Below are 12,150 nucleotides of genomic sequence, written 5' to 3' on the forward strand. Positions count from 1 at the left end.
CACTGCAGACCTTTGCAAACAATCTCTCTGCAGCCTTCCTGTAGCCCCCTTCAGGTACTGGCAGGCTGCTATTAGGTCTCCCTGGAGCCTCCTCTTCACCAGGCTGAACACCCCCAGCTCCCTCAGCCTGTCCTCATAGCAACCCTGATCATTTTTTGTGGCACTCTCTGGAACTGCTCTATCAGGTCCATGCCCTTCCTATCTTGAGGGCTCCAGACTTGCACACAGTACTCCAGGTGAGGTCTCACCAGAGCAAAGTGTCAGAATCATCTCTCTGAATCTGATGGCAACACATCTTTTGGTGCAGCCCAGGATGTGATTTGCCTTCTGGGCTGCAAGCTCACACTGCCTGCTCATGTTTAGCTTCTTGTCCATCAGGCCAGCTTCTCATCCCTCAAGTCCTGCACCATATGAAATTCTCCCAGTTACTAAAGCAGAACAGCTCACAGTGCATCTGTCTGCTCCACATAGAGCTGCTGCCCCCAAGGATCAAGCACTGTTGCCACCTCCTGTTCAGTCTCCAACATAATTTAGTGGCAAAGCAGTGAGCACTTGGCTTACAAGTAGCAAAGGAATGGATGTGAAGGAGAACTTGCAAAACTAAAGAACTTTTTAAACAAGATGAGAGTGCACAGCAGAAGCACAGGATGCCATATGTGAGCCAGGTAAAAGACTGGATTGGCAGATCCATCTGGAAGGAGGAACATCTTAACAACACCACAAAGCCCAGACTGCAAGAGAAGCAGAGAGAGAAGGATACACTAGGATGTCTAGGTTACACTCTCAGGCTGCAGTGGCCCCTGCCTATAAAATGCAAGGGTCTAAGCTGCTAATGAAAGATACAAATCCTGTCTGGGAATGGATTTGTTTCCTATTTTGCCACTCCCATTAATACTTGCTAGGAAGCCAGAACAGCTCACCAGAAACCTAGCTAGGGATCAGCATCTCCTGGTAAACATTGTGGTGTTTTGCTGATGGGAGGACCTGACCAGCGAGCCATAGCCTCCCATGCTGCAGAAGTGTGCTGCATTTTTGTCCAGTTTCTGTTGCTTCTCACTAGTGTTTCCTTCTGTAAGCACCATGCAAGTGCACAGAGTCCAACACTGCTGCCCTCCAACACAACTATAGGCAGTGGTCAGGTGGCTCTCTCAGCACACTGTGGCTACACTGCAGCTCCAGCACAATTTAACTACAATAAGTAGGTAGGATGTCACTTTGGGGACCTGCTTACTGAAAGAAAAAGAACAACAAAACAAACCACAGCTGATTTTACCTTGTGGAGAGGGAATAGCATTCCCATTTTCTCTGGGCTGGAAAGGATCATCAACTCAATCACCTTCCTAAGGATTCAAAGCTGCTTCATGCAGCAGAGGAGGTTCCATGTGAGAGGGACAGAGCACTGGAGCAGGCTGCTCAGAGAGGTTGGGGACTCTCCTTCTCTGGAGACATTCAAAACCCACCTGGATGTGTTCCTGTGTGACCTGCTCTAGGTGATCCTGCTCCAGCAGGGGTGGGAGTGGACTCAATGATCTTTTGAGGTCCCTTCCAACCCCTAACATTCTGTGATACTCACACAACCTTCCCTCCACAACAGCCTCCCAACATCAACGCTGCTCAACATCTTGGAGCTCAGTTCACACTGTTTAATGACTCAGGATGATATTAAATAGCTAGAGAATAGGAAACAGAACAGGAATAGGAACAGGAATAGGGGAATAGGAAACAGGAATAAGGGCAACAAGGCTGGTGAGAGGCCTTGAACACAATCCCTATGAGGAGAGGCTGAGGGAGCTGGGATTGTTTAGCCTGGAGAAGAGGAGGCTCAGCGGTGACCTCATTGCCCTCTACAACTACCTGAGGGGCGGTTGTGGCCGGGAGGGGGTTGGTCTCTTCTCCCAGGCAACCAGCACCAGAACAAGAGGACACAGTCTCAAGTTGCGCCAGGGGAGGTTTAGACTCGAGGTGAGGAGAAAGTTCTTCACCGAGCGAGTCATTCATCATTGGAACGGGTTGCCCAGGGAGGTGGTGGAGTCACCGTCCCTGGAGGCGTTCAAGAGGAGATTGGACGTGGCACTTGGTGCCATGGTCTAGTCATGGGGTCTGTGTTGATAGGTTGGACTCGATGATCCTCGAGGTCCTTTCCAACCTAAGTTATACTGTGATACTGTGAAATAAACTACCTGGCACCCACTGCTAAATTCCAGAGCACTGCCCTTGTGCTACAGGGTACAATTCCCCACACCTGATAACCAGGTTTGGTGGTCCTGGGGTCCTGTTTTCCTCTCTAAAAGCAGCCATTCAGTGTTGCATAAACATGACCCTGCAGTAGGTCACACAATGCATGTAAGTTATAAACGAGAATAAGATCAAGAAATTAATTGGTTTATATTCATTTGACCCAAAACTTACTTTATTAGAATAGAATAAACCAAACCAGGTTGGAAGAGACCTTCAAGATCATCGCGTCCAACCCATCAACCAATCCAACCCACCCAAACAGCTAACCCATGGCACCAAGCACCCCGTCAAGTCTCCTTCTGAACACCTTCAATGACGGCGACTCCACCACCTCCCCAGGCAACCCATTCCATAGCGCAATCACTCTTTCTGTATAGAACTTCTTCTTCTTACGACACAGTTCCAGTCCATGCTCGCTAGAGACAAGCACTCTGAGAACTCCCACATTCCACCTACAGCACTACCTTGTTAACTGGTCACAATGCAGCCAGACATTTAAACCCAGGATACAGATGACCACCATGCAGAAGGTAACACTGTGAAAGTGAATCTTAGTGAGCAAGGCAAGGACAACAGCAAACAGCAAAACGTTCTGAGGCACATAAGATCATATGTCATCACAAAACATCTGCTCTGAAAAAGCATTCAATCCAAGCTGTCAGGATGCAAGCAACCTGTTCAACCCTTTCAAAGCTTAACTGCCTTACTACTATACCAACTGAGACTTCCCTTGGAATGTCTCACAGAATCACAGAATGTCAGGGGCTGGAAGGAACCTCAAAAGCTCAGCCAGTCCAACCCCCCTGCCAGAGCAGGATCACCTTGATCAGATTACAGGAACACATCCAGGCAGGTTTTGATTATCTCCAGAGAGGGAGACTCCACAACCCCCCTGGGCAGCCTGTTCCAGTGTTCTGTCACCCTCACAGGGAAACATTTTTCTTCATATTTATGTGAAACTTCCTCTGCCTCAGCTTCCACCATTGCCCCTTGTGCTGGCATTGGGCATCGCCCAGCAGAGCCTGGCTCCATCCTCTTGGCACTCACCCTGCACATCTTTATCAACATGAATGAGGTCACCTCTCAGGCTCCTCCTCTACAAGTTGAAGAGCCTCAGCTCCCTCAGGCTCTCCTCATAAGGAAGATGTTCCACTCCCTTAGTCATCTTTGCGGCTCTGTGCTGGACTCTTTCAAGCAGCTCCCTGAGGTCATTCTTGACTGAGGGGCCCAGAACTGGACAAAGCATGCCAGGTGGCTCCACCAGGGGGAGGAGAACCTCTCTGACCTACTACCCACAGTCCTTCTAATCCAGCCCAGAATGGCATTGGCCTTCTTGGCCACAAGAGCACATTGCTGCCTCATGGTCAACCTCCCATCCACTAGGACCCCCAGGTCCTTTCCCCCTTCACTGCTCTCCAGCAGGTCAGTCCCCAATCTATCCTGCTCCATGGGGTTGTTCTTTCCCAGGTTCAAGATTCTCCCCTTGCCTTTGCTGAATTTCATCTTTCCTTGCCCAATTCTCCAGCCTGTGTAAGTCTGGGTGAATGGCAGCACAACCCTCCTGTGTCAGCCACTCCTCCCATTTGGTGTCCTCAGCAAACTTGCTGGCAGTGCTCTCTGTGCCCTCATCCGGGTCAATAATGAATGTACCAAACAGCCCTGGTCCCAGTACTGACCCCTGAGGGACTCCACTAGACACAGGTCTCCAACTAGACTCCGTCCCATTGATCACAACTCTCTGACTTCTTTCCTTCAACCAGCTCCCATCCACCTCTCTACCTGATCATCCAGAGCACACTGCCTCAGTTTAGCTGCAAGGATGATGTGGGAGATGGTGTCAAATGCTTTACGGAACTCAAGATAATCACTTCTCGGCCTTTTGGCTAAGGTAAGTGCAGTGTGAGTCTCATGCACAGGTTGTCCTCCACTGCTCAGCCAGTTAACACTGGCCTGCTTTCTCTAAACAACGTGCAAGCCTTTGAACTACCAGCAGATCCTAACTAACACAAATACACTCAGTGATGATCCTGGGTACAACCTTGTACCTCTGAATGCAACACTGGAACATTTGCATTCTACTGAAACTTCATTTTACTAGCTCCATGTGCCTAGCAGCTCTGTAGAGCTGTAGCACAGGAAGTGCAGTGAGAGCAAAGCCAGCATGGTAAGCAGGAGTAACTCCAGCAGTGACTGAGCTTAGGCTGAAGTTGAATTTGACCTTCACTGTAATATGGAGTTATAAGGAGGTAACAATGGGATTGAGGTGATTAGCTCTAAGCAGAACTAAACCTTCTCTGTCTGCTATTGAACTGCAAACAGAGGAATGCCCTGCTCAGAGAGCTTTGGCTGTTGAACAGGATAACTAACTGCAAGAGGCTAAATCTCATCTCTCTTGATGTGAACCAACAAAGATAAAATCACCTTTGCTCCTCACCCAGGCAACAGCTGCCCAGGGAGGGGATGGTGAAAAAGACCTTCTGGAATGTCCAACAAAAGATAAGATTGCTGTGAATGACCTGCCTGATGAGTCAGCTCTGCCCATTGCCAGCACACCTGGCAGTCCCATATGCATTAATGTGACTGGGGTGTGGGTCAGGGGGAGCCGCCATTCACTGAATAAAAGGCACGGAGCTTTAGCAGCTCAGACTGAGAAAGAAAAAGACATCACCGTGCAACCTGGAAGTCACAGTCCAGGAACCCTCTCTACAGCATGAAGAGAAGAACTCCTGGAGAAGGTAAAAGACGTCTTTACTGAAGACACCATATGTTGGAGGCTGCTCAGAGAAGGACTTGGACGTTGGGATCTCTCCCTCCCTTCTCCAGGGAGGACAGCACAAGCCATAGCAGCAGCACCCTTCCTCGGACTTAAATCATCTTGGGGCGGGGTTGGGTGATGGCAATGGAATTCCTTTCCTGCTCTCTTTGTCCATTTAGTCTCTCTCTCTCCCCGTTCTTCTGTTCTGTCCACTTTATCTGTTAATAAATAGCCTCACTTTTGATATTTAACCTCATTTGTGCCTTTAATTTTACAACACAGCAATGTTCAACAAAGAATCGAGTCTCTCTCCCCCTCCAGACTGAGACACTATCCACCCAGGTTTTTATTTTTCTCTCCTTTGTAGCACTCTTGCATTTCTAATCTTAGAGACCTTTCAGAGTGGCATGAACACCAAGTTCTTCCCAAAGCAAGAGTATTGTTACTTGAGATATAACCAAGACCTTGGAATTGAATTATAAATGCTCTTATTGTGTCTCTTCTCCACTCTGCATTGTGTTTTAACACCATAAGTAGTACTTTACATTCACTCAGCCCTGGTAATTTTCATTCCTGGGACCCAGTAAGTCCTCAGTGCTGTAACTGAGATGTAATCTCTGCTTCTCTTACAAGAATCAATCTGTTCTTTTCATTGTCCTGACTTTGTCCATTTTAGTTCTTTGTCTGAACAGCAAATCAGAGGATTTCACAACGGTTGTGAACCTGCTGAAGAGATTCAGGCCCGTTAGAGCTTTAGAGACATCCAGTGCTATTGCATTTCTATACTGAACCTCCTGAACAGATTCAGGACCATTAGATCTTTAGAGACATCCATTCCTGTTGCCTCTGTATACTGAATTACAAAACTCTTACTGCCTCTTGCTTGAGAAACAACTTTTGTGGAAGCATTCAAGGCATTGCTTATAAAGAACCTAGCAAAAACATGATGGGGATGGGATGTCAGGGGAATAGGGGATTCTCTCATCTGAAATGCATAATTAGCTTTTGGTTAAGTGTGCAATTAACATTAAAATTTACAATCAAGGATGATGGTGTTCTAATTTTACCTCCTTCAAATGCAGGGGAAAAAAACAAAGAAGGAGGAAAAGAAGAACTTAGTTACCAGCACAGTTTCACTGAATCTCTTCCCTTATGAGGCCAGCTGAACAGTGACATCCTGTCACCCAGGAGACAACCCATACAAAAAGCTGCTTAAAATACTGCAGACCTGCCTTCTGGACAGCCAGGCAGCCTGGGGGTCATTTTGGTTTACAGGGTTTTGTTTTGCAGTAGTAGCTGCCACTCAGCATAATTAGCAGCTGTCACATTTCTGCTCGAAAAGATCCTTCCCACAAAAACAGGGTGATGTTGCTTTCCACCCTCTGCCCAGCTGTGCCTGAAAGCTCTAACATCCCCTACAGCTAAACTCAAACCCCTGCAGGTTTCGGCAGTTAAGCCACGGAACACTTTTGTTAATGGGGAAGAAAAACCTATACTTATCTTAGCAGTTTAAATCTGATAAGCAGCACCTTGAAAGCAAAGCAAAAAAAAAATCACACTGCAGTCTAAACAAGCTGCCTCCATCTGAACATCACATCCTTGATGCCTTTGGACCTGTACATTCAACTTCCATTTGCCTTTTAAAAAAGGGGTTCAAAGCTGTGTCAACTGCAACAGCAGCTGCCAAGCCCTGTGTTTAATGTCTTGTTATTAATCAGGTGTGTGTTTGTGTTATGTGTCGTGTGTGCAACACAAGTGAGACTCCACTGTGCAGGGCGCTTAGCAAAAGGCTAATGAAATCCCTCACTCCCTGCAGACACTGGGTGGTGGTGTGCAAAGTGTCACGGTATGCAAATGCCTCAGGCTAAACATTGCCAATGATTTACAATCAGTAAACGGATTGGAATTAACCTAGAGCTCACAGAATTAACCTAGGCTGGGCCTCTATTCTATTCTATTACTTGACAGGGTGCTCGGTGCCATGGGTTAGTTGATTAGATGGTGTTGGATGATAGGTTGGACTCGATGATCTTGAAGGTCTCTTCCAACCTGGTCTATTCTATTCTTTTTCCCCTCTCAAAGCCTTCAAACAGCTATCATTAAAATCACTCTGCGCTTCATTTAACCCCAGTAGCTCTGCAAACCCCCAAATAGTTCATGGTGCTTTCTGTCTTGCTTGCACACAATTTATCAGGGATTTTCAAGATGAAGATAGATTGGATGGTGTTACAGTCAATAAAAGGGATGTTTTAATATCCAATAAGCTGAGCGATTAATAAAACCCAGTAATTTTATTAATAATTAAAAAAAAAACCGGGGAAAATATTAAATAAAACCTATTTACAGGTTTGGGATGTTCGGTCGTGGAACAGATACCTCACCAGCAGGCACAAGTAACAATTTAAACACTATACACTAAGAGCAAGTGCAGGGTCCTGCATCTGGGTCGAGGCAATCCCAGGCACAAATACAGGCTGGGCAGTGACTGGCTGGAAAGTAGCCCTGAGGAGAGAGACTTGGGGGTGCTGGTGGACAAAAAGCTCAACATGAGCTCTCAATGTGCACTTGCAGCCCGCAAAGCCAATCAGATCCTGGGCTGCATCAGGAGAAGTGTGGCCAGCAGGTCGAGGGAGGTGATCCTCCCCCTCTACTCAGCCCTGGTGAGACCCCACCTGGAGTACTGTGTCCAGTTCTGGAGCCCCTATTACAAGAGGGATGTGCAGGTGCTGGAACGTGTCCAGAGAAGGGCCACAAGGATGATTAGAGGGCTGGAGCACCTCTCCTATGAGGACAGACTGAAGGAGTTGGGACTGTTCAGTCTGCAGAAGAGAAGGCTCCGAGGTGACCTAATTGTGGCCTTCCAGTATCTGAAGGGGGCCTACAGGAAGGCTGGGGAAGGACTTCTCAGGATCTCAGGTAGTGATAGGACTAGGGGGAATGGAATGAAGCTGGAGGTGGGGAGATTCAGGCTGGATGTGAGGAGGAGGTTCTTCCCCATGAGAGTGGTGAAGCCCTGGAATGGGTTGTCCAGGGAGGTGGTCGAGGCCCCATCCCTGGGGGTGTTTAAGCCCAGGCTGGTTGAGGCTCTGGCCAGCCTGATCTAGTGTGGGGTGTCCCTGCCCGTGGCAGGGGGGTTGGAACTAGATGATCCTTGTGGTCCCTTCCAACCCTGAATGAAACTATGAAACTATGAAAAGGAACCTCGGCAATGAAGCCGGCGATTGCCCACAATGGGGCGGGGGGGGAACTCCAGAATTCCCTGGGGCAACAGACCTTCAATAGATGCTTATAAAAAATCAGATATTGTATTTTAATTACTCACTGATCCTGATACCTCGTGCCACACGTTAAGATCTAGACCAACCAAAATGGCGTGGACCACGTGGAAGCTGCAGGAGCACCGTTTCACTTTCTGTTGGTGTCTGCGGCTTATTGCTGAGGCAGGGCTTGCTCCCGAAGGATTAGTAGCTGAAAGCTTTGTAGAAAGGAGGTTTCTCAGCTGTAATCCTTTTTGCAGCAGCACTCACTCCTTGCTCCAGTCAACAAAACTGCCCCGGGGACTCGCTCCTCTGGGGTTTCTTTCGCGCGATCGGGATTCTCCGGGACACCCCCCACACCATTTTTTACTGCTCTTCACTAGCTTTTACAGGTCTTGAGAAAACCAATTTAAAAACAATCCTCAAATGAGTGAATACCTACAGCAAAAAAGTATCCTTAGCTCTCCTGTCATTTAAAATGACAAGCAAGACTTGCACAAGAGGAAAAGGATTGAAGAAGTGGACTGCAACAGCAGCCAGTACAGATGCAGCTGCCCTGTAAAGCCCACAGGACAGCACCGGCCTGCCGTTCAGGGTCCTCAGGCTGTGTGCTGGACTGCAGTTGTTACTTGTTCCCTCGCCTGCTCTTCTTGTGGCTCTTCTTAGATCTTTCAGGTGACTTGGAATGACTCCTGTGTCTGTGGCTGCGGTGATGCCCTGGAGATTTGGATCGTGACCTGTGGCGCCTCTCCCGGGACCTGCTGCGGTGTCTCCTGGGGCTTTTGCTGCGGTGCCTCTCGCGGCGTGGGGATGGGCTCCTCCTCCCCTTGGGAGAGCGGCTTCGCCTTCTGGGAGACCTGCTGCGGCTCCGCGGGTACCGCACAGACGGCGACCACCGAGGTTTGTCGAGGTCCCAGTAGCCTCTTCTGCGGTGGCCAGGAGAAGGCACTCGTTCCAGCTTCTCATCTTCCTCTTCCTCCTCCTCACTAGATTCTACATCATCTATGTCTTCTTCCAAAGCACTAACACAGGGCTCGAGCTGCTCGGCTTCCTCCAGGACATATCGTTTCTGCAGGCGAGGCAGAATGATATCGCACACACGTTCCTCGTGGAGTAGCTCATCAATAAATTTGTCCACATGCATTAGTTCAAATTCCCCATTTCTGTTCTGGCTTTTGATCTTGCGGTAGTCATTGTAGAGTGGCTCAAGGTACTTGTAGCAGTCGATGGCCGTGCCCGTCAGCCTCATGTACAGCGTACCCAGCATCCGGACGTACTTGAAGTCCTCGTTCTTTATGAACTCCACAATGATGTCCTTTTCGGGATGGATTTGCAGCATCTTCAGCGTCAAGCACAAGAAGGGGGTAGGCTTAATGTTCCCGCCATAGACGCCTCCTACATACTTCAGCTCCATGGCCTTGTCCACCACCAGCTCGGCCGTCAGGCCGAAACACTCCTCCTTCCAGTACTTGGACTCGTAGATGCGGGTGCGGATGATCTTCTCCACCAGGTACTGCGGGTTGGTGCCGTGGATGCTGTGCGCATCCTTCACCGTCCGGTTGGCCATGGCCGCCGCTCTCCGGCTCCCCTCAACTGCGCTGTGGGGCTCCCCGCTCCTCTGAGCTTTCGCCTCTAGGCCCCGCAAGAAGCGTGTCTGTTCCTGGGCTTTACAACGGCTGAAAATAGCGAGGGGTCTTTGCTGTCTTGTCTGGGTAAACTGAAACACAGTTCGGCTTCCAAGCGAAGCTTATGGTTCCTTCCAGAGCACGGACAATTGCAAGACAATGCTCTGGCTCTTTGGGCTGGTACTTAAGTGGTTTCCCGAGACAATAATGGCCAGTAGCAACACAGATCTAGGGATAAACCCCTGATAGTGCAACCTATTAGGAAGCCTTCTTTCCAAATGTGGCCAAAAGCACGCCCACCTGGCTCATTCTGGCTCTGAAACGTGTACAGGCAAGCCTAAAGAACCAGACCTATTAGCTTCTGCCTCATTATCTGGTTCAGAGCAATTTTGAGGCTTTTTTGTCCGTTCAGGACAGATGGTCTTTAGCTGCTGACTGGGGCTGCAAACCATTCTTTTTACCTAAACCCAAAATTAATCCCAAGTTTTCACACCATAGTTTCAATGCCAGATTTCTGCAACACAAAGAGGACCTTTAATTAAATACTTTGTTGTACCTTTTAGCCAGCATGAATCACTTTCTTGCAGTTCTTCATTTTAGAGTCTGTTTTATTGTGACTGGTTACTTAAGGCAATCACAATAAACATAAACCCCTAAGGTGGTTACTACAATATTACACTTAAATGCAGTACTTAAAGTTTAATTATAAATCAAGTGTATTTTAGATCAATTCGAAGACTGCTGGAGCAGGGTTTGGCTAGAAACACTACAGAGTTTCAGCTCATCTTCAGCCTGAACTTTAATTTGTGGAAGAAATCCCTAAGCAGCCAGCTATTTCCAGTGAGGAAGCGAACTCCTTTGAAACTGTTTAAGAGAGCATTAGCCTCATAGCTTCTGTCTGAGATCTTTTTATGCAAGGCAAAAGAGAAGATCCTTGCAGACTGGAATTCCAGCTGGATCCCTGTGGTACTTTAAACACAGCAACCTGAGGTCGATTCTTTCTGAGCTCCCTCAGTGATTCACACAAGGTTTAAGCACCATCAGGATAAACTGGGCTTGCACCCGAGGCTTTAACTCCCTTGCCAGCAAGCAGAATAACAGAAAGCTGTTGTTTTCACTAAGGAGGAACATCATGGGCTACTGTCAAATGTTTGGCCTGTGTCTGCCACTCTGTAGCTCAGGAACTTGTATTTTTCAAACTAGATTAGGTTGCTGTAATCCAAAAAGGCTGAAGATGTCCCATCACTAGGTGTTTGAGCAGACAGAGCTTTCAGCTTACCTGCATAACCTATCTTCCCATTTGATTACCAAAAAGTTGTGTCAGCAGAGATAGAATCATACAATTGTTAGGGTTGGAAGGGACCTCTGGCATCATCTAGTCCCTGCCCATGGCAGGGGGATTGGGATATCTCACATGAGATCAGGTTGCTATTGTGTAGCAGCTGCAGATGGCTCTACTGCACTCCTGAGGCAGTTCAGTGAGCAGCTGTGAGGTCCCTGTGATTGCACATTGCCTACGGCTTTCGTGGTGTTATGACCTCTCCCACACAGCCTGGCCGTAAAAACCTCCAGGGATAGGGCTCCCACCACCTCCCTGGGCAACCTGTGCCAGAGTCTCACCCCCCACATGGGGACGAAACTCAATTACAGGCTTCACATTGTGTCTCAATTAGGCTGTGCTTAGGTCAGAATGCTGAGGTGTTGATAGGATTGTTAAAACAAAAAAAGTTAACATGTGAAGGAGAAAAAAACAAACAAACAAACAAACAGGCTTAGTAATAAAAATGCTCATAATTAATTCCAATGCCCCTGGCCATGGGCAGGGACACCTCACATGAGATCAGGTTGCTCAGAACCACATCCAGCCTGGCTTTAAAACCCTCCAGGGATGAGGCTTCCACCACCTCCCTGGGCAACCTGTTCCAGTGTCTCACCACCCTTGTGGGGAAGAACTTCTTCCTAACATCTGATCTGAATCTACCCATTTCTTGGTTTGCTGCAGAAAATGGTGGTTTGGGGCATACCTCTGTCTTCCTCCAAGGACTCCTGGATGGATGAAATTAGCTGAGCAGGTAGGCAAGTTGTAGCAAGATACTTGGAGGACATAAACCGATACCAGTAGCTATGTGCAGTTCACTCACTGAGGGCTCACCAAGTTGCTTCACCTACTAGAGCTCACTCAAAAAGCACTACTCAAGGGCTCTAGGCCCAAGACCGTATCAGGAGTCCCACCACTGGAGCAAGGCAGCAACACAAAGAGAACTTATTGTAGGGC

General features: G+C 48.1%; 1 protein-coding gene and 1 pseudogene across 3 annotated transcripts in view; both read right to left on the bottom strand.

Moving 5' to 3' along the window:
* The window catches only part of RAB3B (RAB3B, member RAS oncogene family), a 96,087-nt gene that overhangs the window by 60,917 nt on the left and 23,020 nt on the right, over nt 1–12,150 (bottom strand). The window lies entirely within an intron of this gene.
* Nucleotides 8,845–9,926, bottom strand: LOC137442210 (pre-mRNA-splicing factor 38A pseudogene; annotated as a pseudogene).

Source organism: Melanerpes formicivorus, unplaced genomic scaffold (assembly GCF_026170545.1).
Source record: "Melanerpes formicivorus ecotype bairdi unplaced genomic scaffold, bMelFor1.0.p_v2 SCAF_7, whole genome shotgun sequence".
Classification (NCBI taxonomy): domain Eukaryota; kingdom Metazoa; phylum Chordata; class Aves; order Piciformes; family Picidae; genus Melanerpes; species Melanerpes formicivorus.